The sequence below is a fragment of the Geotrypetes seraphini genome, chromosome 1 (genome assembly GCF_902459505.1).
Source record: "Geotrypetes seraphini chromosome 1, aGeoSer1.1, whole genome shotgun sequence".
NCBI classification, from domain to species: domain Eukaryota; kingdom Metazoa; phylum Chordata; class Amphibia; order Gymnophiona; family Dermophiidae; genus Geotrypetes; species Geotrypetes seraphini.
Window position 1 is genome coordinate 451861907 of NC_047084.1, and position 27950 is coordinate 451889856.

Genomic DNA, 27950 nt, shown 5'->3' on the forward strand with positions numbered 1-27950 from the left:
AGGTGGAAAAGATTTGTAGCTAATTTTGAAAATTAATTTGGCTTTAAGTAAGTCTATTAAAGGTGTCCACATTCTGTGTATCTGATATTTCTGTTGGGATGGTAAAGGAAAGAAGGGGAGCAAATACACCATGCTTTTCAACATGTCATGTACACATGCAACTTGCCTCCTTAAATCTAAATACAGCTGACTGAAAGCATGTGTTTTATTGAAGCCAACACACATTTTTTTAGCTTGGATAGAGTTAGGAAATTTTCAGCCAGGATAATTTAGTCAGATAGATTGCTATTTACTAGGGTAATCCCAATTGTCAATGGAAAAATAGTTTTTTCAACTTTTCCTACAACTAGCAAATGATTATGAACAACCTGTTTGCAGATAGTATTTATCCCAAGATCTCAAACACCCAAGATACTACTCAGTTCATTTCATGTCCTTACTGGGGTGACATCATCGGTCTTGTTTAGTTTATAATGCAGGCAAATTCCCTAATGCATCAATGTGGTGCAGAAATAATTATTAAGAAGAGCATTTAACTTATAGCCCGACAGGTACCCAGCTGTTTGAGTGGCACGTTTCCTCAGGGGCTGATGCTCTTCACTCTTATTCTATGTGTTTCAAATGCTACAGGGGCTCTCCTTGCACCACAATTTGGAACATAAGTGGTGTGATGAGAGCCTCTGTAGCATTTGAAACAACACAGAATGAGTGAAGAGCATCAGCCCCTGAGGAAACATGCAAGTGAAACGGCTGGGTAGCCATCGGGCTATAAGTTAAGTGCTCTTCTTAATAATTATTTCAGCACCACATTGATGCATTAGGGTATTGCCTGCATTATAAATTAAATAAGACCAATGATGAACATGTCACCCCAGTAAGGACATGAAATGAATTGGGTAGTGTCTGCAAACAGTTTGTTCATAATCATTTGCTATTTACCAGGGTAAACAGCTTTAAAAATTTTTTATTTTGGGTTATTTTTTAAGAGTCCCCAAATAGCTTGTATGAACATGAAGGGGGGGAGTGTCATTTTGTAAAGTGGACATTAACATTTACCCTCAAATTATGTGCATATTTAAAATAATGGCATGTATGCGTGTATTATGCATACATCCATGTAAATGCCAAAATTTTGCCTCAGCATCATTATGTAATTAACTGCATATACCAAATGGGGGTAATTCTCCTTTAAGTGCTCAAATGCTGAGCACTGAACGCCCGGATTCAGTAATAGAGTAATAGCATAAACTGGTATCAGGCACCTAGAATCTAGGTGCTCACAGTTATGCCAGCCACAGACCTGATGCAACTGTGGGTGCCTAAATGCTTATGTGAACACCCCCCTCTTGCATTTATACACCGTGCCATGCCACTTACATGCACTCTTACAGAACAGTGCAGCTGCCTTGCTGCCACTTACCTGCCTAAGTGTACATTTACCCGCAAAATGTGCTGGCACTCTGTACATTTACGCATGCAAGTGTCACATAAATGCGCCTGGTTATAGAAAGCACAGTTACTTACCGTAACAGGTGTTATCCAGGGACAGCAGGCAGATATTCTTAACACATGGGTGACGTCACCGACGGAGCCCTCGGTACGGACCTTTTTAACTAGAAGTTTCTAGTTGGCCGCACCGCGCGTGCGCGAGTGCCTTCCCGCCCGACGGAGGAATGCGTGGTCCCCAGTTAGGATAAGCCAGCTAAGAAGCCAACCCGGGGAGGTGGGTGGGACGTAAGAATATCTGCCTGCTGTCCCTGGATAACACCTGTTACGGTAAGTAACTGTGCTTTATCCCAGGACAAGCAGACAGCATATTCTTAACACATGGGTGACCTCCAAGCTAACAAAGAGGGAGGTGGGATGGTTGGCCATTAGGAAAATAAATTTTGTAACACAGATTGGCCGAAGTGTCCATCCCGTCTGGAGAACGCATCCAGACAGTAGTGAGTAGTGAATGTGTGAACTGAGGACCAAGTGGCCGCCTTGCAGATTTCCTCGATGGGCGTGGAACGGAGGAAAGCTACAGAAGCAGCCATAGCTCGGACTCTGTGGGCCGTGACAGTTCCTTCCAGTGAGAGACCGGCCCGAGCATAGCAGAATGCAATACAGGCAGCAAGCCAATTGGAAAGTGTCCGTTTGGAGACAGGACGACCCAAACGGTTGGGATCGAAAGACAAAAATAGCTGAGGGGATGTTCGGTGAGCTCTGGTACGATCAAGATAGTAAGCAAGGGCACGCTTACAATCCAGCGTGTGCAACGCCTGTTCCCCAGGATGCGAGTGAGGCTTAGGGAAGAAGACGGGCAGCACAATGGACTGGTTGAGGTGAAAAGCTGAGACCACCTTGGGAAGGAATTTAGGGTGGGTACGCAGAACAACCTTGTCATGGTGAAAAACAGTGAACGGTGGGTCGGCAACCAGTGCATGCAGTTCGCTAACCCTCCTGGCAGAGGTGATGGCAATCAGGAAAAGCACCTTCCAGGTAAGGAGTCTAAGTGAAGTTGTGGCAAGAGGCTCGAATGGAGGTTTCATGAGAGCTGAGAGTACCACATTCAGGTCCCAGACGACTGGAGGAGGCTTGAGGGGTGGTTTGATATTGAAGAGCCCTCGCATAAATCTGGAAACCAGAGGATGAGCCGTGAGGGGTTTTCCAAGAATGGGCTCATGAAACGCAGTGATGGCACTGAGGTGGACTCTGATGGAGGTAGTTTTGAGGCCAGCATTGGACAGCGAGAGCAAATATTCCAATACGGTTTCCACCGCTAAGGAGGTGGGTTCCTGATGATGCCGGAGACACCACGAGGAGAATCTGGTCCATTTCTGATGGTAACATTGGAGGGTGGCCGGCTTCCTGGAGGCGTCCAAGATGAGGCGGACCGGCTGAGATAGGTTCTCTGGAGAGGTCAGCCCGAGAGAAACCAAGCTGTCAGGTGGAGCGAAGACAGATTGGGATGCAGTAGAGACTGATGCTGCTGCGTAAGTAGAGTAGGAAACACAGGAAGGAGAATGGGTTCCCTGGAGCTGAGTTGGAGCAGGAGTGAGAACCAGTGTTGGCGAGGCCACCGAGGTGCGATAAGAATCATGGTGGCGTTGTCCTTGCGGAGTTTGGACAAGGTCCGCAACATCAGAGGAAGTGGAGGGAAGGCATACAGGAACCGATCCCTCCAGTCGAGCAGGAATGCATCCGGAGCCAGACGGTGAGGAGAGAAGAGTCTGGAACAGAATTGGGGCAGCTGATGATTGTGAGGTGCTGCAAAGAGGTCCACCTGCGGAGTGCCCCATCGAGCAAAGATGGAGAGCAGCGTCGGAGGGTCCAACGTCCACTCGTGAGGTTGAAGGATGCGGCTGAGATTGTCGGCCAGAGAGTTCTGTTCGCCCTGGATATAGACCGCCCTGAGAAAGAGATTGCGGTCCGTGGCCCAGGTCCAGATGCGCAGAGCCTCCAAACAAAGGGGGCGAGATCCGGTGCCGCCTTGCTTGTTTATGTAGTACATGGCGACTTGATTGTCTGTGCACAGGAGGAGGACTTGAGGACAGAGAAGATGTTGGAAAGCCTTGAGGGCGTAGAACATGGCTCTGAGTTCCAGGAAATTGATGTGATGACGACGCTCCTGTGGGGTCCAAAGTCCCTGGGTGCGTAGATCTCCTAGGTGAGCTCCCCACGCGTAGGGGGACGCATCTGTGGTGATGATCATAGAGTGGGGGGGCAGATGAAAAAGTAGACCCCTGGAAAGATTTGAGGAGTTCAACCACCATTGGAGAGATTGCTGAAGAGATGATGTCACAGAGATGGGATGAGAAAGAAGATCCGTAGTCTGTGACCATTGGTTGGCGAGAGTCCATTGAGGCGTACGAAGGTGGAGACGTGCCAGAGGAAGGACATGCACCGTCGAGGCCATGTGACCCAGGAGGACCATCATCTGTCGGGCAGGAATGGAGGGATGCATGAGCACCTGACGGCAGAGATGGAGCAGGGTCCGCTGGCGATCGGAGGGGAGAAAGGCCCTCATTAGCGTGGTGTCCAGAACTGCTCCAATGAATTGAAGTCGCTGGGTGGGAAGCAGATGCGACTTGGGGTAGTTGATCTCGAACCCCAGGAGGTGGAGGAGAGAGATGGTGTGATGAGTAGCTTGTAGCACGAGTTGAGATGAAGGTGCTTTCACCAACCAATCGTCCAAGTAGGGGAACACCTGGAGGTTGTGAGACCTGAGGAAGGCCGCCACCACTATAAGGCACTTGGTGAAGACCCTGGGGGAGGAAGCGAGGCCAAACGGTAGTACTTTGTACTGATAGTGGTGGTGCAGCACCTGGAACCGCAGGTAGCGGCGAGAATTCTGATTGATGGAGATGTGAGTGTAGGCCTCTTTGAGGTCCAGGGAACATAGCCAGTCGTGTTGAGAAAGAAGAGGGTAAAGCGTGGCAAGGGAGAGCATTCTGAACTTCTCCTTGACCAGACACTTGTTGAGGTCCCTGAGATCGAGAATGGGACGGAGGTCTCCCGTCTTTTTGGGAACCAGGAAGTAGCGGGAGTAGAATCCCTGACCCCTTTGATCTGGAGGTACTTCTTCGATGGCATTGAGAAGGAGGAGGGATTGAACCTCCCTCAGGAGGAGGGGGGTTTGAGATGAGTGTGAAGCAGACTCTACGGGAAGGTTGTCCGGTGGAAGAGTCTGGAAGTTGAGAGAGTAGCCGTGGCGGATGATGTTGAGGACCCACTGGTCCGACGTGATGACTTCCCAACGGCTGGAGAAAATGGTGAGACGACCCCCGATAGGCTGTGGAAGAGGTAGCAAGGGTGGATGACTGGCTATGCCCTGGAGAGAAGAGTCAAAAGGGCTGAGATTGTTTAGCAGGCTGAGGAGGCTTAGAGGGTTGAGTGGCCTGAGATCGAGCCTGGGCATGGTGCTGCTGTTGACGGGGTCGCCGAGATTGTTGGGGAGGCGGATTGAGTGGCCTGGCTGAGAACCTCCGCTGGTAAGATGATTGAGGTCGATAGGGTCGGGCAGGCGGAGCCTTCTTTTTCGGCTTGATCAGGGTGTCCCACCTGGTCTCATGGGCAGAGAGTTTCTGGGTGGTGGAATCCAGTGACTCTCCAAAAAGTTCATCCCCGAGACAGGGGGCGTTGGCCAGACGATCCTGGTGGTTGATGTCCAGGTCGGAGACTCTGAGCCAGGCTAAGCGACGCATGGCTACGGCCATGGCAGAGGCCCGAGAGGTGAGCTCGAAGGAGTCGTATATCGAGCGGACCATATACTTGCGCATTTGGAGAAGGCCAGAGATGTGTTGTTGGAATAGCGGGACCTTGCGCTCAGGAAGGTACTTCTGGAGGGCAGACAGTTGTTGGACCAAATGTTTCAGATAGAAAGAAAAATGGAAGGAATAGTTGTTTGCCCTGTTGGCAAGCATGGCATTCTGGTAAAGCCTCTTGCCAAACTTGTCCATGGTCTTACCTTCTCTGCCAGGAGGGGTAGAGGCATAGACACTGGAGCCCTGAGTCTTTTTTAAGGTGGATTCAACCAGAAGGGACTCATGGGGCAATTGAGATTTGTCGAATCCAGGAATAGGGATGACACGGTAAAGGTTGTCCAGTTTACGGGGGGCTCCCGGTACCGTGAGGGGATTTTCCAAGTTTTTGTAAAACGTTTCCCGCAGGATGTCATGCACGGGAAGCTTGAGGAACTCCTTAGGAGGTTGCTCAAAGTCTAAAGCCTCTAGAAAGGCTTGAGACTTTTTTGAGTCAGATTCTAGGGGAAGGGACAGGGCAGCAGACATTTCTCTCAGAAATTTAGAAAATGAGGACTGTTCTGGTTTAGAGGTGGCATCGGGTGCCGATGGTTCCTCATCAGATGAGGAGGGATCCTCCTCGGTACCGAGAGGAGTTTCCTCCCATAAGTCAGGGTCCCTGACCTCTGGTGCATGTCGAGACACCGGGGTGGAGGGCGCGGTATGGCGAGTCTTGGACAAAGACTTTCCAGAGCGCACCGAAACGGTACCAGGAGAGGACGACCGGCGTCGATCTCGGTCCCGGGAAGAATGCCGTACCGCCTGGTGCCGAGGAGGATCCAATGTGGCATGGGAATGAACCACCGGATCGACATGGAGTTGTTCGGCCGAAAGGATCGGCATGGAGGTGTTTACAGGTACCGAAGGGGTGGACACCGGGGGCTCGGTACGGGGCTCGGGCCGGTCTGGTACCGGAAGGAGCGGTGCCAGGATAGTGGGCAACAGGTGTTCAAGTTGTTGCTTTAACTGTTCCTGGAGTTGAGCCTTTAAGATGGCCGAGATACGGTCATCTAGGGGTGGCATCGGAACCGCTTTCTTTTTCTTCGGTTCCTTGGATGCCGCTCCACGCCCCGGCGATGAGGAGGCCGATGACGAGGCACTCACCGAGATCGGGGCGGAGCGTTTGCGGGACCGGTGCGATGCCGGTAGGGATGGTGTCGCCACCGTAGCTGGAGGGCGCTCGAGGGAAGAGGAAGGCTTCTTAGCCGGCTTACCTGGCGCCAGCGACGCCGATGTGGGGTTGGTTGGTGTCGAGGTCGACGGTGCCGATTTTTGAGGTACCGCCGTTGAAGTTGAGGAGTCCATCGCCGACTCGGTGCCGAAGAGAAGAGTTTGTTGAATTCTTCGGTTTTTAAGGGTTCTCTTTTGAAGAGTGGCACAGCGGGTGCAGGAGTCCGCCTGATGCTCCGGACCCAGACACTGCAAGCACCAATTGTGTGGGTCAGTGATGGAGATCGGGCGTGCACACCGCTGGCACTTCTTAAAACCGATCTGCGGGGGCATGAAGGGGAAGATAGCCTCCGCAAAATCGAAGCCCGAGGCCTGTATACTGGCAACAGGCCCCGCCGGGGCAAAAACGAAAAAAAAAAGGGGAAAAAAGCAAAGTTTTTTTTTTTTTTTTTTTGGCAAATCAAAGTAAAATAAACCCGAAGGTAAAGAAAGAAAAATAAGGAAAAAAAGCGCGAGCGGGAAGGCAAAAAGTGGTTTCAACGGCCGTTGAAAAAACACACGCGTCTTCTTCGCTCCGCGGAAACGAAGAAACTGGGGACCACGCACTCCTCCGTCGGGCGGGAAGGCACTCGCGCACGCGCGGTGCGGCCAACTAGAAACTTCTAGTTAAAAAGGTCCGTACCGAGGGCTCCGTCGGTGACGTCACCCATGTGTTAAGAATATGCTGCCTGCTTGTCCTGGGATAATGGAAGATTAGGTTCTTACCTTTGGTAATCTTCTTTCTGTTAATCCATTATGGATTCTGTATGAATGGTGTTCAATCCCAACTTGCAAACCAGATCTTGCAGAAGTGATACTCACAGCTTTCAGCACCCCCCATATTTCAGTGTAGTATAGTACCCTCTTTAGTTGTGTCCCAAAGCAAATCAATCACCATTGGAACAAAACACAAAGAAGAAGGGATACGGGGGAACTTCTCTGCCAACATCAAATGGTTCTGTTCTGCAACTCATAAGAGAGCAAAGAATTAATAATAAACATGAAAACATTCAAGAAACATAGTAACAAGAAGAACTAACCTGATGTGTGCAACAAGCACTAACATTAAAGGAGTCAGAGGCTGACTAATGCACTTACATATTCAGGACAATCTCATACGGGCCGTCTGGCTGACAGGAGAAAAACTTCAAGCCTGGAAATGAGAAATATCCGAGGCAGAAAAAGCAGGCGATATAGAATAGACAGAGGGCAGACCATATAGAATTTGTAGTGTATTAACAGAAAGAATATTGCTAAAGGTAAGAACCTAATCTTCCATTCTGTTACATCCACTCCAGATTCTGTACTAATGGTGACGTACCAGAGCAATGGTATCTTCTAGGGTGGGACAGCAGAGCCTGCCTACAAAACTGAGGCCCCAAAGGAGGAGTCTTCTCGTGCCGCTACATCCACTCTGTAAAACCGGGTAAAGGTATGAAGAGAAGACCAAGTTGCTGCCCTACAAATTTCAGTTGGAGGGAATGCTTGAGACTCAGCCCATGAAGCTGTGATACTCCTGGTTAAGCGTGACTCAAGAGAGACTGGCGGCTGCTTTCCACAGGTGACGTATGATGATGAAATGGCCATGCGTATCCATCTGGCAATAGAGGCTTAGACACTGGCTTACTACCCTTGGACTGATTAGTCAGCACAAACAGATGGTCAGAAAGACAAAAATCATGGTTCTTTCTAAGTAGTGAAGTTAGATTCTTCGCACATCCAACTTCTGTAATTTCCTATGCTGTTTAAATGACCCCTTTGGATGAAAAGCAGGCCGACGAACCTCCTGGTTGACTTGGAAATCGGAAATAACTTTTGGAAGGAAAGAAGGAACAGCATGGAGAGTTACACCCGTTTCCATGATCTGGAGAAAGTGCTCTCTACAAGAGAGAACTTGCAATTCTGAAATGTGTCTTGCCAAGACACTGGCCATTAGGAATACTGCCTTCACCATAAGGTCCAAAAGGGATGCATCGTTCAGCAGCTCAGAAGGCCCTTCAAAACAATGTTAAGCTTCCATGTGGGAAAAAGAAGATGTAGTGGTAGCTGCAAATGGAGTGTCCCTCTAAGAAATCTAGTCGCGTCTGGATGAGCTGTAAGTGAAACTGAACTGCTGTGTGCCCTGAAGCATGAGAGACCTACCACTTGCACCCTTAGAGAAGCCACTTCCAGGCCTTTTTCCAGACTGGCCTGCAGAAAAGCTAAGATCACCAAAACGGGACCCATAACGACTCCATCGGGTCCCTTTTGCACCACTGATGCCTTTCAAGTTTTGACACAGATTACCATAGGAGAAGGTTTTTTTGCCTGCAAAAGGGTGGCAAAGACCACATCCGAGTAGCCTCTTTGAATCAGTGCATTGCTCTCAAGAACCATGCCATAAGACCAAAGCACTGGAGATTCTCTATGGGGAACTGGTCCTTGATTGAGAAGGTTGCGATGAAGAGGGAGGCCACTGATCCACTGAAGACGAACAAGATTTGCATACCACGGGCGTGTTTTGAGACTGAGGTCAAGAGCTCAGAATATGGGGCATGGAAAGCATCAGTTTTTCAGAGAACTGAACAATGAACCTTACAGAGGGCTCTTGGTCCCTGGCAACCATTATCTCAGACAGGGGCGTGCTGCCAGTTCCTGCTCCTGAGGTCTTTTGGCTATGCTATGCCTGATGCTAGCCCTGAAGAAAATGCCAAGACCCAGGCTACAGCTTCCAATGCTTAGTTGACTTCTCCAGAACATCTGCCAGCGTTCCTGCCAGAGATGCATCTCTCCCACAGACCGTGCTCCTGCATCAGGCCAGAGAACACCAGCGGCCCAGTGAAGGACATTATCTGCTAAGCTTCTGCATTAGTGAAAAATGTTAGTAGGCAAGATATTTGCCTTTAGGGATAATTTGTGTTTGCTTGCTACAGAATTACTCTAGAACATTAGTGTGTAATTATATTCTTTATGCATTTTTCCTGTCTACATTCTAGACTGGCTCATCTTAATCTTGATTTTAATTACTTTTTGAACTGTTGCTTAACCTATTGTGTATACAAATATGCTACCACTGTAGTTTCAAGTTATTCTTACCCGTCAGCCTAGAACAACGGTCAAGGGGCTGGCTTATAGTACTCGCAGGCCTGAAAGGGTCCAAAGCTAGGTAAATCCAAGAACAGCATTGTACAATTTCATGACTTGTTTGTCTCTTTTGACCCCTTAGTTTCATGACTTGTTTGTCTCTTTTGACCGTTGCTCTGGCTGACTTATGGCTTTAGCCAGCTCCACCTGAGTTCTTGTCAGTATTATCTGATTGGTGTCTGTTGGTTGTTGTACAAAGAGAACAGATGTCTTCTCTGATTGTATTTGAACCTTTGTATACTGATAACAACAGACCTTTGGACATATGCTACCCTGTGTATGTTTGAAAGATAAACATTGCATGCGAATGTCACTATAAAAGAAGCCATTCAATGTTGTTAAGCTCATAGCTCATCTGTGGAATGAACATGTGCATTGCCCAAAAGCTACTCCCATGGAAATGGTTCCTAGTCTGACTGTTAAGGGGCTACCTGGTTTGTGAGAAACTAAAGGATGCAGTTTCTATCCGTGGTGATGTAGCTTTTTTTTCTAATAAATATTATATGTAGTTTAAATAAAAGTTGGTGAGTGTCGCTGTATTCTCTTTATAGAAATTGATGTTGTCAAAAGTTTTGCACGGGCCTGTTGTAGGGTACAGCTAGGCAGAATAAGGTGATGAGGCCAGTTCAGGGCCACTAAAATCACAAGACTTGGATGAGTCACAATCCTGTGGATGACCCGGCCCACCATGGGCCAAGGTGGAAAGATGTAAAGAAGATTCAGGACTGAACTAACGAATCAAGTCCTATGCTTCCGGGTTCGGCTCTTCAACTGAAGAAGAACTTTTTGAGTTCTTGGCAGAAGCCAGCAAGTCCATTGCTGATCTGCCCTAATGAGCACAATGAGCCAGAACACTCTGAGAAAGAGACCATTCCCATGGGTCCAGGACTTATTGACTGAAAAAGTCCGCTTGAACATTTTCTACTTCGGCCACATGCACAGTAGAGAAAGCCTGAAGGTTTACCTCCACCCACCGGAAGAGCATCAGTGCTTTCAGATGCAAAGGAGCATTTCTGGTGCCCAGTTTTCTGCACCATTTGCCATATGTATGACTACCTCCCGTCTGGGAGGTGGTCTTATTTATGCACTTGGTGCGAGGAACTGGAGGGCCTGAAGAAACAAGTCAGACTCCTGGAAGGCAGAATACTGGAACTAGAAGCACTTCGAGCAGTGGAAAAGGAAGACAAGAGAGGCAGAAAACTTCAAGACAGAGGAAACCATCGAGGAAGAAGTCCTGGGGTTAGAGAAGTTCATCGAGGAGGCATACAGAGAGGCTGTAGAGAATTACCAGCAACAGTGGAACTGCCAAGATACACCTACAGTGAGTAAGGACCACCTGGAGTATCAACCACAAGGAAGAAATGGGTGACACAGCAGCGAGACCTAGAAGCAGTGGAGGGAACCCACAGGAAGATGAGTCTAGTGCAAGCCAATGCCAGGATGAGGGAAGATGGAAGTGCGTAGAGGACATGGACCTTCAGCTGGAGAGATGGACATACACCAGGGACATGGACCTGTGGCTGGAGAGACAAGAGAAGATAGAGAGGACAGCGATCGTCATGGGGGACTCCATCATCAGACAAGTCAACAGCCACTTGGCGGGAGGAAGACAGGATCGACTGGTGACCTGCCTACCCAGAGCCAAGACAGAAGATATAGTGAGCACTGACAGGCTCACCGACAGCATGGAAGAGGAAGATATGGTGGTGGTGATCCATGTGGGGAAAAATAACGTGAGCAACAGGAACTACAGCAGAGAAGGACTGAAGGACCAGTTCCGTTTGCTAGGAGGTAAGCTGAAGACCAGAACGCTGATGGTAGTGTTTTCAGAGATCCTGTCGGTAACCAGGGCCGACGAGAAGAGGCAGACAGAGCTGCAAGCAGTCAACGCGTGGATGAGGCGCTGTTGTGAGGAAGAAGGATTCTACTTCGTGCACAACTGGATGACGTTCTGGGGAAAGAGCAATCTATACAGGAAGGATGGACTCCACCTCAGCGGAGACGGAACGAGGCTACTTGCAAGCAACATCAAGAGAGAAATTGAGAACTTTTTAAACTAGGAAGACAGGGAAAGCCGACAATCGACCAACACTTGATGGTTCGGGAAACGGTATACCCAGAGGATACCATGCAGGAAGATAGCGGGGAAGACTCACCGGATCATAGGCAAGATAGAAATCCTGATGGATCGAAAGGGCACAAGATGGAAGGAAATGCAAGAAAGTAACAGGCTGCAAACTCAAGTGTATGTATATGAACGCAAGGAGCCTAAGGAATAAAATGGGGGAATTGGAAGATATGGCACAAAAAGATAACCTTGACATCATCAGCATCACGGAAACATGGTGGAATGAGGAAAACATCTGGGACAATGTGCTACCAGTATACAAGCTATACCGAAGAGACAGAGTAGGTCAAAAAGGTGGGAGCATTGCCGTATACATCAAAGAGGGAATTGAGTCTACCGGAGAGAACACACGGGAAATGAAAAATAAGGTAGTCTCTATGGGCCAAAATTCCAGGAATAAATGGAACGGAAACGAAGATTGGCATTTACTACTGACCCCCAGAGCAGTCTGAAGAAACTGATGGAGAAATGATGGATGAGATTAAATGCAACTGCAAGGGAGGCAACGCAGTTATCATGGGTGAATTCAATTATCCGGGGATAGACTGGAACCTAGGCACCTCTGGTTGCAGTAGGGAGACCAAGTTCCTGGATGCTGTAGGCAACTGCTTCCTGGAACAACTTGTCAAGGAAAATACGAGAGGAAATGCAATTCTGGACTTAATTCTAAATGGACTATGAGGACCGGCACAAGGCGTAGAACTAGAAGGGACGCTGGGAAGCAGTGATCACAATATGATCCGCTTCAACCTGGACACAGGGGCAAAACATCGATCCAGTACGACGGCCATGGCACTGAAATTCCGAAAAGGAAATTATGAAGCGATGAGACTCATGATGGGGAAGAAGATTAAGAAGAGAATAAGCACTGTAAAATCGCTAGAGCAAGCATGGTCCCTTTTTAAGGACACAGTCATCGAAGCGCAAAATCTTTATATACCGCATATCAACAAGGGATCCAAGAGGAAAAAGAACAAGGAACTGGCATGGCTCACTGTAGCAGTGAAGGAAGCGATCAGAGACAAGAAGACTTCATTTAAGGAATGGAAAAGGTAAAAAACAGATGAAAACTGGAAAAAGCACAAACAACATCAAAGCAGGTGCCATAAGGCAGTAAGAGGGGCCAAAAGAGACTACGAGGAAAAAATAGCCAAGGAGGCAAAAAACTTCAAGCCATTTTTTCGATATATTAAGGGGAAACGACCTGAGAAGGAAGCGGTGGGGCCGTTGGATGACCATGGAATAAAGGGAGTGCTAAAGGAGGACAAAGCCATCGCCGACAAACTAAACACATTTTTTGGATTTGTATTTACCAAAGAGGATATATGCAACATACCGGAAGCCGACAGGCTATACCCAGGAAACGAAGACGGGAAACTGACAGGGTTGACGGGCAGTCTAGTAGAGGTATGCAGGCAGATTGATAGGCTTAAAATCGATAAATCCCCAGGACTGGATGGCATCCATCCGAGGATAATCAAGGAAATGCAAGGGGCTATAGCTGAACTGCTCCAACTAATACCCAATCTGTCGATCAAATCGGGAAGGATTCCAGAAGACTGGAAAGTGGCGAATGTTACGCTGATCTTTAAGAAAGGTTCGAGGGTAAAACCGGGAAACTAGACTGGTGAGTCTGACTTCGGTACTGGGAAAGATGGTAGACGTGCTGAAAAAGGACCGCATCATTGATCACCTTGACGGACACAATCTGATGAGGACCAGCCAGCATGGCTTCAGCAAAGGAAGATCTTGTTTGACGAACTTGCTGCACTTCTTCGAGGGAGTAAACAGGCAGATAGACAAGAGTGACACGGTTGACATTGTATATCTGGATTTTCAAAAGGCGTTTGAAAAGGTCCCGCATGAATGACTACTTCGAAAAATTGCGAACCATGGAATCGAGGGTGGATTAAAAACTAGTTGGCAGATAGGAAACAGAGAATGGGGGTAAATGGACAATACTCAGACTGGAAAAGCGTCACAAGTGGAGTGCCGCAGGGTTCGGTGCTTGGACCCATGCTCTTCAACATATTTATAAACAACCTGGAAATTGGTATGATGAGCAAGGTGATTACATTTGCAGACGATACAAAGTTAGAGGACGCAGAAGGATTGCGAAGATCTGCAACGTGACATAACCACGCTCGAGAAATGGGCTGCGACATGGCAAATGAGGTTTAACGTGAATAAGTGTAAGGTGATGTATATTGGTAAGAAAAATCTTATACACTAATACAGGATGTCTGGTGCAGTACGTGGAGAGACCTCCCAGGAAAGAGACTTGGGAGTACTGGTAGACAAGTCAATGAAGCCGACTGCGCAATGTGCGGCGGTGGTGAAAAGAGTGAACAGAATGCTAGGAATGATTAAGAAGGGGATCACGAACAGATCGGAGAAGGTTATCCTGCCGCTGTACCAGGCCATGGTATGCCCCCACCTGGAATACTACGTCCAGTACTGGTCGCCGTACATGAAGAAGGACACAGTAGTACTTGAGAGGGTCCACAGAAGAGCAACTAAAATGGTTGAGAGACTGGAGGAGTTGCTGTATAGTGAGAGATTAGAGAAACTGGGCCTCTTCTCCCTTGAAAAGGGGAGACAGAGGGGACATGATCGAAACATTCAAGATAATTAAGGGAATAGACTTAGTAGATAAAGACAGGTTGTTCACTCTCTCCAAGGCAGAGAGAACGAGAGGTCACTCTCTAAAGTTAAAAGGGGATAGATTCTGTACAAACGTAAAGAAATTCTTCTTCACCCAGAGAGTAGTAGAAAACTGGAACGCTCTTCCAGAGGCTGTTATAGGGGAAAACATCCTCAAGGGATTCAAGACAAAGTTAGACAAGTTTCTGCTGAACCAGAATGTACGCAGATAAAGCTGGACTTAGGGCGCTGGTCTTTGACCTAAGGGCCACCGTGTGAGCGGACTGCTGGGCACGATGGACCACTGGTCTGACCCAGCAGCGGCAATTCTTATGTTCTTATGTACTGCTGTTGTATTGTTGGAAAACACTTTTACCGCATTTCCCTCTAACGTCTTTTCCAGAAACTACAAAGCTAGCCTGAAGGATCGGTGCTCCAAAAGGGTTTAAGATATGATAAACTGCACAGGAGGAGTCTTGCAGTATATAAAAATAACATATTGTGTTTACCTCATTCTTCTTTACTATAGAAATTGTAGTTCACCTTTTAACCTTAAAACTCTTGTATATGTGATTGTTTGAATGTATTTATTATATATATTGGCTTTTAGATTGTAAGCTGCCCAGAAGAAATACCCATGGCATTGATCGTCAGAGTCATTTACTCTGTGATCCATAGAAGAACGCTCTTCAACAAGGAAGCATCTTAATGTCACTACTGTAAGCTGTTCCTCGCTGTTCCTGATGGGAGTTGCATCTGAAGAGAGTGACGCTGAGGTGACCACCGAGCAAGGAGAGACTCCTGGAGGGGCTGCATGTGTGCCTTGGTCCAGGAAACAACTTTCAATGAGGCTGCCATATAGCCTAACTTCTAAAGGTTGGGCCTTAGGGTTCTGAAGTGCTAACAAGTCCAAGACTTGTTTCTGGAGTTTCTGTTTGCATGGCTTTGGAAGAAAGTTGCGGCCTTGTGTCATGTCGAATAGAATGCCCAGATATTCCAATCTCTGAGTTGCTTCCAGCTGGCTCTTTTTGAAGTTGACAATCCAGCCCAGCTGTTGCAGAAGAGTCACAAGCGTTCACTCACACTCTGGCTGGGATGGAACTCTGATGAATCAATCGTCCAAATAGGACTTGGATCCCCATTCTATGGAGGTGAGTAGCCACTACCAACATGACCTTGGTGAAGTGTGGGGAGCTGTCGCCAATCCGAAAGGAAAGGCTGCAAATTGGAAAAGCTGCTGGAGAACATTAAATCTCAGATATTTCCTGTGTCCCGGGAAGTTGGGAATATGAAGATAGGCCTCTGTTTAGTCCAGATATGCCAGGAATTCTCTGGGAACCACCGCTGAAATAACCCATCAGACTATTTCCATGTGGAAATATGGAATCTTCAGAAACATATTGACTACCTTGAGATCCAGGATAGACCTCCAGTCTTCTGTGCCTTTCTTGGGCACGATAAAAAATAAGGAGCCTGAGCCCAATTCGACATCGGGTACCTGTTCTACAGCTCGAATGTCAATGAGCCGCTGAAGCATGACTTGGACCCTGACCTCTTTTTCCGTCCTCCCAACCGGAGAGTCCAGAAATAAATACAGGTTGGGGGGATGAAAGAATTCTACCTTGTGCCCCTCCTGCACAATGTGCAGCACCCATTGGTCCGAAGAGATCAGTATCCATTTCCTCCAAAATGCCAACAAGTGTCCTCCAATGTGCGGAGGCGCACTTCCAAGTCTGGTGTCATTGGGACTTTTTAGAGGCAGGATTGATGCAAGACCCAGTGGTCTGCTGGATCATGGAATTTGTAAAGTGCTGTCTGTACCCTTGGAAAAATCTCTGGGTGGAGGAGCTTGAAATATTTTGGTGGGCTGGCAGGAGGGACAAAAATTACCCTGACTCCCACTAGTGGGGTGGCAGGGTCTACTGACCTGCAGGGACCTGGGGCAGCGATCTGCTACGCTGGCCATGAGTTCATCAAGGCCCTTGTCAAAAAGCATCTGTCCGTTGAAGGGCAGCCTGCTTAAAGTCACTTTAGAAACAGTCACTGGCCCACTGCCTAATCCAGAGCATCCTGTGAGCAGAGACCGCATATGCTGAGACTTTGCCTAGGACTCTAATGAGGTCATACAAAGTATTCACCTCATAATCCACCCCTACCAGCACCAGCTGGGGGCAGGCGTCCACCTCCGCTGAGGGTACTCATTGAAGTCTCATGTGACAGGCCCGTGCAGCAAATGAGGCTGCTGCTGTTGCCTTGATGCTCAAAGACAGAACCTTAAATTGCTTCTTTAATACCATGCCCACTCTGCGATCCTGCGAATCCTTTAGCATCACTCCTCCTTCTCTATGGAGGGCAGTGTGCTTGGTAACTTGAGCCACTATGAAGTCCATCTTCGGCTGAAACTCTGTGGCCATGGGATAAAGCCTGGACATAGCATTTGCCACTTTTAAAGAGCCTTCCAGAGTCTCCCACTGTTCTGTAATCAGAGCAGTGATGTCCGGGTAAACTAGAAAAAAATGAGGTTGGAGTATTGGAGCAGCACATAATTGTACACTGAGAAGTAGAAGGATTTATCTCAAGTTTCAATTCCTTGACTACATCTGAAGTTTCTAGCTCTTGATGGAATGTTTCTGCAAGGTAGAATACCAAGCGCAGGATTCCACCCGATGTTCAGGTCTAAAGTACTGCAAGCACCAACTGTGTGGGTTGGTGATAGAAACTGGCTTTTGGCACCTGCAGCACTTTTTGAAGCCTATTAACGGCCTGGACATGGACAGAAAAACACAATGGCTGAGAGAAAAAAACAAAGTCCTTGACGGAAAAAAGCTGCAAAGAAAAAAAAAAAAAAAAGTTTCCTCCCTTCTTTATTTTTTTTAGTAATGAAGAAATTTTCAAGTTTCAAGTTTATTCAAAATTTTGATAAAACGTAAATCAAGGCTTCTAAGCATTTTACAATTCATATTAAAAAAGGGTTAGACAAACAGGTAGATACCCACGGGACAATACTTGACCAACATAAAACAATGGGAAAAATTGGGAGAACTACAAAATATGAGTAAAGAGTACATAAAAGGTAATTCACAATAAGGAAAATAGGGACTAAGAATTATTGAACCTCTCTGGCTGTAACCTAGTCTGTTTAACAGTCAAATGCATCTTTGAAAAGGTAACTCTTTAGAATTCCCTTAAATTTATCTAAATTTTTTTCTGCCCGGATATAAAGAGGTAAGGAATTCCATATCGTAGGTGCCGTTATTGCGTGAATGGGAAGGCAACATGAAAAAACTGAACAGCGTTCAGAAACACGATGACTTAGCTCTGCAGAAAACTAAGAACTGAGGTACCGCAAGCCTATGTTGGGCAGGAAGGCACTCGTGCATGTGCGATGTGGTCAGTTCACAAACTTTCTCAAGTTCTTAAAGTAGTGATGCACTTTTAAAGCTGTCCGTACCAGGGCTCCGTGGATGACGTCATCCACATGTGAGAATATGCTGCATGCTTATCCTGGGATAATGACTTTTTCAGGACCCCCCCACCCAATTTTCTCATAGGAAATAATAGGGTAGTACTCGCAGTTCTGTGCAATGCCTCCCTGTCAGCTTTTTTCTGTAGCTGAAAGGAAATGACTTTCTGCCTCAGAAACTTTACAAAGTGACTCCAGTTCTTGAGATCTTTGGGCGGCCAGTTAGACAGACCCTGATCAAGACCTCCACCCCCAAGGAATCTTGAAACGTGATGGGGGTGGGAAATATGTAGATGGCACCCTGATACCCTGAGGGTTCTTACCCAGGGTGCCCTCAGCCTGCGCTTAAACCTCTGAAGAATTCATAAGGCAAGCTGGCTCCCAGAGGAATAACAGGTTGGCTCCAGAGGCCCACACAAAGGCTTGCCCTGTGAAGCTGCAGTCCAGCTCCATGGAACCTGTATCCTTCCCTGAATAAGGGGTCTCAAGGCACTGATGCCACCGAAAAGTGCGAACTATCACAGGAAAAAAAAAAGGAAAAATAAAGCATCTCTGTTCTGCTGATCAGAGACACCTCTGCACGGTTCGCTTACAGAAGGAAAAAATTGAAGGGGGCACTATACTACACTGCAACGTGGGAGGTGCTGAAAGTTGTGAGTGTCACTTCTGCATGACCTGCTTCATGGGTTGGGATTGAACACAATTCATACAGAATCCAGAGTGGATGTAACAGAATTAAATTTATAGTGTATATTTTACAGGCAGGTGTACTTGAAAAGACAGTTTGGGGGGGAATCACATTTATGCATGTAACTTGTAAAATGCTGTAAGTTAAACATGTATCTCCAGTATTTAGGCATGAGCACTTACATCAGCTCTATGGCTGGTACTGAAGAAGAAATTCTGTATATTGCACCAATTGTTAGGTGCTATTTCCACACCAAAGTTTCAGCACAAATAAAGCATTCTGAGAGACACAAGTCTCCAAAACATGGCAGAAACAGCAGTTCCATGCGAAAACACACTTACATACCCACATACAGAGTAGTGAGTTTCCACATGGATCTACAAAGGGGGTATGGCCAAGGGAAGGGCATGGGCAAGCCAAGGATATTCCCTTAAAATGTGTGGTGTTATAACATTAAAGAGATCCATGCCCACTTGCACACCAGGATTTACACCTGGTTTCAATCGGTGTAACTCTTTGTGCCCAAAGTTGAGTGTGAATCCTGGTGCTAAGCGATATTAACAGTATAAAGGCATCAATTAGAGAATGGCACTGTGACAGAATTCATGACCGTTCTTGTCCATGTGGATAAAAGTGCGAAATCAATCCCAAAACATCTGATACAGAATACCATTCAGCACAGATTTTTTTAAATGCTGAATTCGCTGAGCCGTTTAAAGAATTTTTACCTAAGTGCTCATACCTAAATTATAGTTCTGTATTTCCAGTATTCTATAAAGGAAAGTAGGCGTCTTTATAGAATAGGTGGACTGTTATAGAATCCTTGAGTGTACAAAATACCTATAGACATTGCATCAGCTTTACTGCAGGTGCAACATGTAATGCTAAAAGGCACATGTGGTAATTTAAAAATGAAACTCTTTAATAATAATAGTAATTTATTTTTATACTAGTGTTTAAGCCCGTTACATTAACAGGTGCTAGAATATATGTCTGTCTTTCTTTCTTTCTGTCTCTCTCCCTGCCCCTGTCTCTTTCTTCCTTTCTTTCTGTCTCCCTCCTGAAGTCTATCTTTCTTTCTTTCTCTCTCTCTCCCTCCCACTGTCTACCTGTCTTTCTTTCTGTCTGTCTCTCTCCCTGCCCCATCTGTCTATTTTTCTCTCTCCCTGGCCCCCTTTGTCTGTCTTTCTTTCTGTCTGTCTCTCTCTCTGGCCCCCTGTCTGTCTTTCTGTCTGTCTGGCCCCCTTTGTCTGTCTGTCTGTCTTTCTTTCTGTCTGTATCTCTCCCTGGCCCCCTGTCTGTCTTTCTTTCTGTCTCTCTCCGTGGCCCCCTGCCTGCTTCTCTTTCTTTGTCTTTCTCCATGGCCCCCTTCTGTCTCCCCCCCAAAGCAAACCAAGATTGCTCCCTGCCCCCCAGCACACTCTTCCCCCCAAAGCAAAACAAGTTCACTCCCTGGCCTCCTTTCCCTCTCCCCCCCCACTTCCCTGTTCAGCAGAGCATTTCTCTCCCCCACACTTTCCTGTGCAGCAGCATTTCCCTCCCACCACCCCACTTCCCTATGCAGCAGCAGCAGCATTCCCTCCCCCTCCATTTCCCTGTAAAGCAGTAGCATTTCCTTCTCCCCACCCCACTTCCCTGTGCAGCAGCATTTCCCTCCCACCCTTCCCTGTGCAGCAGCAGCATTTCCCTACCCCCACTTCCCTGTGTAGCAGCAGCATTCCCTCCCTCTCCATTTCCCTGTGCAGCAGCAACATTTCCTTCCCCCCACCCCACACTTCCCTGTGCAGCAGCATTTCCCTCCCATCCTTCCCTGTGCAGCAGCAAAATTTCCCTACTCCCACTTCCCTGTGCAACAGCAGCATTCCCTCCCTCCCCCTCCATTTCCCTGTGCAGCAGCAGCATTTCCCTGTGCAGCAGCAACATCAGCATTCCCTCCCCCTCCATTTCCCTGTGCAGCAGCATTTCCCTCCCCACCCCACTTCCCTGTGCAGTAGCATTTCCCTCCCACACTTCCCTGTGCAGCAGCAGCATTCCCTCCCCCTCCATTTCCCTGTGTAGAAGCATGTCCCTTCCCCTCCCCACTTCCCTGTACAGCAGCAGCATTTCCCTTCCCCCCTCCACTTCCCTGTGCAGCAGCAGCATTCCCTCCCTCTCCATTTCCCTGTGCAGGAGCAGCATTTCCTTCCCCCCACTTCCCTGTGCAGCAGCAGCAACATTCCCTCCCTCTCTATTTCCCTGTGCAGCAGCAGCATTCCCTCCCCCTTCATTTTCCTGTGCTGCAGCAGCATTTCCCTCCCCCACATAAATTTCCTGTGCAGCAGCGTTTCTGGCCGGCTCCCTTACCCTTGCCGAAGTTATTTTTGAGTTTAAAGCTGCCACGGCGGCTCCTCTCATGATCCGCGCCTGCGATGGAAGCCTTCTCTCTGACGTGACGTCAGAGAGGCTTCCGACCAGGTATGGCTTATGAGAGGAGCCGCGGCGGCTTTGAACTTATAAATAACTTTGGCAAGGGTAAGGGAGCCGGCCAGACCGCGCGCCGCAGAACAGTACCTGGGGGGGGCCGTGAGTTTGAAACTGCTGTTAGACAGAGTGAGGGCAAGTGGGGGGAGCTGTCTCCGTGCGTCCGTACTTCACGTGTTTCCACATGCGCAGAAGAAACCACTGCTGACTCCTTCTACTGAGCATGCAAAGCCACGGAGTTACAGAGCATGGATCACGTAGGTAGGAGTGCGCATGTGCGCTTAGGGTTTTATTATTAGTGATACCGCCAAACCTTCAGTTCAAGGTGGTTTACAATCAAATGGTTTCCCAGGAAAAATACAAATTACAATTAATTCTAAAGTCAGAATCAAAATTAATTAATTAGAATCAAAATTAATTAATTAATCTCAAAAGCAGTTCCAATTAAATAGAAATAGAAGTATAATGAATAAAAATCATGCTCAAATATATAAAAAACTAAGAATACAATTAAGTCAAAAATTTTTCAAACAAATAGGTTTTAAAAAGTTTTCAAAATGAGTATTAGGATTGAGTTTGAGGTATAAGATCATTCCAGTAAGAATTCATTGTGCCAGCCTGAAATGCCAATGTTTTCCCCAAAAATCTCATTACAGCATGCTTTTACCGAAGGAAATGAAAACCAGCATAATTTTCGTGTATTCTTGTAAAAGGGACAGGCAATTTTCTAAAAGTCCTTTTACAAAGGAAAAATGAAATTGCTTACCTGTAGTAAGGCTAGTTCTCCATAAGTATCAGGATAAACCAACCAAACAAGTAGGTGACATCATCTGACAGTACTAAAATGGACTGGCTTTCATAGAGCTGAGAAAGAGCTAGGAAACCTCTCTAGGTATCTGCAGGAGTTCCCACTTTGTCCCCTTCCTGCTCTGGGTCCTCAGTCTTATTCCAAGAGCTACAGGCAACTCCTCAACGACAGAGGACATATTTGTGTGGCTGATTTATCCTTCTCTGTGGAGAACCCCTAATTCAATTAAGCAACTTTGCTTTCTCCACTGGTATTCAAGATGAATCAGCCACACAGATGGAGACTCTCAAAGCTGCATACTTTTATTATACAGACTCGTCCAAATATGCTTGATGAGCTAATCTGGATGGTCTTCGCACACAGGGTCCCTGGTCCGTCTGAGAGCAGCAATGCCACATCAATCTCTTGGAACTCAGGGCCATTCGCAATGCTCTCAAAACTTTTTCAGCACATTATATCCAAACAAGTTCTACTAATACGCACAGACAATCAAATGGCAACGTATTACATAAACAAACAAGGAGGAACAGGTTCTCTCATTCTTTGTCAAGAGGCCAAGTTAATTGTGGTTCTCCCTTCTACTTCAGTTCAATGTCAAGGAACCAATACCCCTGCAGATCTTTCCATCTCTTCTCACACAGAGTCAAGGATCTCTTTTACATCCCAATCTACAGTCCTTGCACCTGACAGCTTGGTACCTCTCAGGATGACCTCAGCTGACACTGATCTTTCTGATCCTATCCAGGTCATTTTGGATGCATCCAAAAAACCTTCTACCGCTGGGACATTTAAAAAGGTACGACGGGGTGGGTGGGGAGTATTTTTTTTTTAAATGTATCTTCGCTTCAGAAGATGCACCAACATTTCCACCCACTTTTGTGTAAAAAAAAGTGCGTCTTATGGAGCGAAAACTTTCACTTCCCACTACTGTCTAAACAAACTGTCAGAAAGCAAATGGATTTATCCAAGCTGTCTCGCCATTGTCCCCAAGCTATACTTCAGTATTATCATCCGCCTGGCTGAGATGTACGGAAGATGATATGCCTGATTGTGAAGCTGAATAAAATTGTCTTGTCTTTGCTGAGGTAGGAATGATTGCCCTGTGTTGAATGGTGTCGAGCAGGGCACCTATGATTGTAGAGTTTTGAGAGGGTTGAAGTTGAAATTTCGGAAAGCTGACTTTGAATGCCAACTGCTGAAGAAACAGGATTTTTGATTGAATTGCTGAGAGCACCCCTTGAGGAGAGGCATCTTTTATTAAGGAAAAACTTGGGAGTCCTTGAGCCCTTAAAGCTGCTACCACTACTACCAGGCACTTGGTGAATACTCTGGGCGAGGATACCAGGCAGAAGGGCAGAACCTTGTACTGAAAGTGTTGATGGGCTACTTGAAATCTGAGAAATTTCCTGTGAGCAGGATGAATTGGTATGTGTGTATAAGCTTCTTTTAGATCCAGAGAGCATAGTCAGTCGTTTTGATCTAAGAGGGGTTATAGAGTCACCAAGGACAACATTCAAACTTTTCTTTTACCAAGTATTTGTTCAAGTCCCTGAGGTCTAAAATTGGACACAGACCTCCCATCTTCTTTGGGATGAGAAAATACCAGGAGTAGAAGCCGTGATTCTTTTGAGCAGGATGTACTATCTCTATGGCATTCAAATGGAGTAGAGATTCTATCTCCCGAAGAAGAGGAGATGTCTGCTGAGGGTTTAAAGAAGACTCTCTTGGAAGATGATTTGGAGGTATAGTGATGAAATGAGGCCAGTAACCCTCTTGAATGACTTTGAGAACCCACAGATTGGCTGTTATTAGTATCCAGTGTGGATGATATAGTCGGAGCCGACCTCCGATTGGCTGAGGAAGAGGCTGAGAGAAACTGCGGCTATACTCTCCATGAGTACAACAAAAAGCCTGAGCAGGTTTTTGAGTTGCTGCTGGTTGAGATTTTTGAGGCCGCTGTTGCTTTTGCTTCTTCTACTGAAGTGGACGGGAGACAGAAAGTTTGGCAGAAAATTGCCTCTGATATGAAGAGGGAGGTTTAGATGAATGTGAAGCTGAGGAAGGCTTAGACTTTGTTCTGACTAAAGAATTCCAATTCTTTTCATTTTGAGTTAACTTTTGTGTGGCCACTTCAATGGAATCACCAAAAAGTTCTTCTCCCAAGCAGGGAATATTAACTAATCTGTCTTGGAGGTTGATGTTCATATCTGAGACCCTCAACCAAGCTAGGCGTCTCACAGCCACTGACATAGAAGATGCTCTAGATGACAATTCAAAGGCATCATAAGCAGATCTTGTCAAATACTTTCTAGTTTGGGAGAGAGTTTGAAAGATGTTGTGAAGGAATGTATTTGTCAAGGAATGTAATTTTTGTACTAGATTGTTTAAGATAACAGGACATGTAGAAATTGTAATTAGGGACTCTGTTTGCCAACATAGAATTTTGGTAAAGGCAATGTCCAAATTTAGAAACATGATGGCAAATAAAGGGCAAATGGCCCAGATAGTCTGCCACAGTCCGGCCTTCTCACCCTGGTGGCGCTGAGGCATGAACCCCTGAAGCAAAAGACTTTTTCAAAGTTGATTCCACAAGTAATGACTGGTGTTGAAGTTGTGGTTTATCAAACCCTGGAGAAGAAATGATTCTATAAATAGAATCAAGCTTTCTTGGAGCTACTGTGACAGTCAAGGGTATTTCCCAATTCTTATGAAGAGTCTCTCTGAGAATCCCATGCAGTGGTAATTTGAGGAGCTTTTGGGAGGCTCATCACAGTCCAAGGCTTCCAAGTATTCAGCACTGAAGCAAGAGTCAGCTTCCAGTTTGACAGGCAGGTCTTTACCTAGCTGTCTAATATATTTAGTAAAAGACAGTCTTTCTGTAGGAGATCTTGTCCTTGGAGGAGATTTCTGAGGAGACAGTTCCGAGGGGGTATTATAAGCCTCAGTTGCAGAACCAGAGGTCACCTTCTGATTCAGAATGTAAATCAGAATCGCAGAGAAGCTTTGGAGAAGCTGTGCATCGAGGGGATTGATGCTTTTGACAACTTCAGTACCGATCAGAGGAAGATGATGATGAGGATTGGTGAAAAGCTCTTTTACGTGATGAAGATCGATGCTTCCTCGATTTTAAACGTCAAGTATAAGAACAGTGTTGATGTCTCGAAGTAGTGGATCGATGCACCAATGGAGAACTGGACTGGTGATGCGATGATCGATGTCGGAGAGTAGAGCGTCGAGTCAAGGATTCATGATGACTCGATGAAGATCCAGGTTGATGTTCCGAAGGATAGCTGACTGTGGAACCATGGGGCCTCTTAGCAGTATAATCAGACTGGGCTAGTACCAAGGGATTCAATGTAAGCACTAGTGCATGGAGTTTGAAAATATCACCAAGCTCCCTCTGGAAGAACTCATCAAGCTTCTCCCAAAATTAAAGCACTGTTACTGTTGGTTGGCTTATCTGCCGGTACCATTGGTGCAGCGGCTTGTCTCGGAAAGGGTGACCTCGATGAGGATGCACACCTCAAAGGAGAGACAAGCCGCAATAGATTTAAGAGTCGATTGAAATGCTTTCTTTTTAAAGATGCTTTTGACTGCTAGACATTGTAAAATCCTGCCAAAGATCCAACTATCTTTTTTCTAATTTAAAAAAAAAAAATCAAAAACCCCTCCTTTTGTAGTTTTCCTTGAATGTTTCATCTGCTTTCGATTATTGTATTTCCATCCCTTATCCCATACTGGTTCTGTCTGTCCTGTAAATCCTGTATTTGCTATATGAATTTGTTTCCCTGGATACTGTCAAATTGTTTTTAGAATTGTGCATCGCCTTGAATACACGATTAGGCGATCAATCAAATTTTAAATAAACTTGAAACTTGAAATAAACTTGATAGCGGAGAACATGGGTGTTGCTGCTTGGTCTGCATCAAGGGACTTGATGCTGTTGCGACCTGCAACGCTGTTTGGGAATCTGGCAGCTTCTTAGCTGGCTTCCATGATGGTGCAAGATCACCCGATACCGATGTTGATGCAGGAGTCTTCAATGTTGATGGTTGTGAGGTCTTTCTGATGTCCATGGCCGCACCAAACAACTTCTCCTGCTGTAGTTGACATGCTTTAATAGAGCACTTCTATAGGGTGGAACACCGGTCACAAGTCTCCACCAGGTGTTCAGGGCCTAGACACTGTAGACACCAACTATGATGGTCGGTGAGGGAAATAGGCCTCTGACATCTACAGCACTTTTTAAAGCCTGTTTGGGGAGGGGATTGGATTGGCTGTTGGAGGTTGCTCTTATTGTTGTGTTTGGATTCTATATTCTCTTACATTCCACTCATGGTTTCACCCCCTTTAGGGGGTTTTGTGGGAGACAAGATGAGTGAGACTTATGCCAAGGGCAGAGGTAGGCAATTCCGGTCCTCAAGAGCCAGAGCCAGGTCAGGTTTTCAGGATATCCACAATGAATATGTATGAGATGGATTTGCATGCATTGCCTCCTTGAGATGCAAATCTATCTCATGCATATTTATTGTGGATATCCTGAAAACCTGACCTGGCTCTGGCTCTCGAGGACCGGAATTGCCTGCCCCTGGTCTAGGGTGATAGACTATTTGAGTCTCTCTTTGCTTTATTTCCTGTTCAGGTTGTATCATGGCTCTTTGGAACTTCTTGATATAATAGTATGGTATTCTATGTTAAGGAGTGGATTTAATTTACTGGGGATAGGAAAGGGGTGGGAGTTGGGTTGGGGGTACTGGTCAGTTCACTGATGTTCTGTTGACTCTGTATTGAGAATAGTTCTTGTTCTGAAATTTTCAATAAATAGATTTACACATGAAGCCCGTTAACGATTTTGACATGGATGGAAATATGGCTTCAGCAAAATTAAACTCAATTTTGCCTGAGGACAAAAACCCCTGAAGGCCAAAGCTGACGAGAAAAGAAAGTAAAAATTAATATACTAGAAAAGTAGACAGAAAATTTAGAGGAAAAAGATGCGATGTGGGAAGGTAAAGCAAACTGAACAGAGTTCAGTCAATAAACGACTTCTTTGCTCCATGGAAATCAAAGAACCGAAGAACTGTGAACCTACATCGGGTGGAAAGGCTCTCACGCGTGCACGGTGCAGACAGTTGCGAAGTTCCTAAAAATTTAAAGTGGCGATACACTTTTAAAGCTGTCCATACCAGGGCTCCGTGGATGACATCACCCACATGTGAGAATATGCTGCCTGTTTGTTCTGGGATAAAATTAGCACCTGATTTTCAATACCAGTGCCCACACATGGCCTGGCATTGAATATCTAGGGGCTAATCTAGCCGGCAATAGTAAGCATTTAAAAAAATGCTTACCACTGCTGCCTGAATATTGGAAGTCTTGTTTTTTAATTTTTAACTTCTTCACCACTTGGACAACATGTTTGGATGATAACATGGGTGAAAAAGACTAAAGAGCCAGAGTGGGGAAAGGATGAGGTGGGAACTCCTGCATATGCCTTGAAAGATTTTGAGTTTTTTTCTAGGCTCTGAGAGAGCTGTTTCGACTCAGGACTTTTGGATGATGTCACCCACCCATGTGGCTGATTTGTCCTGCTAGTCAATGGAGAAATATGTTTACCCATGTCAAAATCTTTGAAAATTCGTTCTCCTCAATTCCCTGTGGCACAGCTCTAATCTCTAGCTCTGTCACTATCTCCAACTTGGTTAATTTTGTGCATACCATGACAAGATTGCAGTTTATTTCTATGTCAGGATTTATTTCAGATTTTCTCATTAGACAATAGACAAAAACCCATCCTATTAAATGTTGAAAAAGCAATCAAAATAATGCATGACTGTGTATACACACCTCCTTGAACCAAAAAATGAAAACAAACAACAGGAAGTACTAGCTATATATGGTGTTTGTAGAGAGGATATTTAGTATCGGGGACCCATGTTTTTACAGGATTCACTCAGTAGTTTCTCATATGGGTTTATCTCATCTCAACTTCTTCTGGAGTTTATAAAACATAATATACACTATGTGCTTGGAAACTGTTTTTAATTATGCTTGTGGCATCAAATACAACTGAGGTAATTTCTGTATTTTTCAGCTATATTTTCTTAGTCTCTGAATCTGTTGATACTCGAGGGTATACTTGT

General features: G+C 46.1%; 1 protein-coding gene across 6 annotated transcripts in view; it reads right to left on the bottom strand.

Annotated features, from left to right (window-relative positions):
- IQSEC2 (IQ motif and Sec7 domain ArfGEF 2) overlaps positions 1–27950 on the bottom strand; it is a 529618-nt gene that overhangs the window by 4368 nt on the left and 497300 nt on the right. The window lies entirely within an intron of this gene.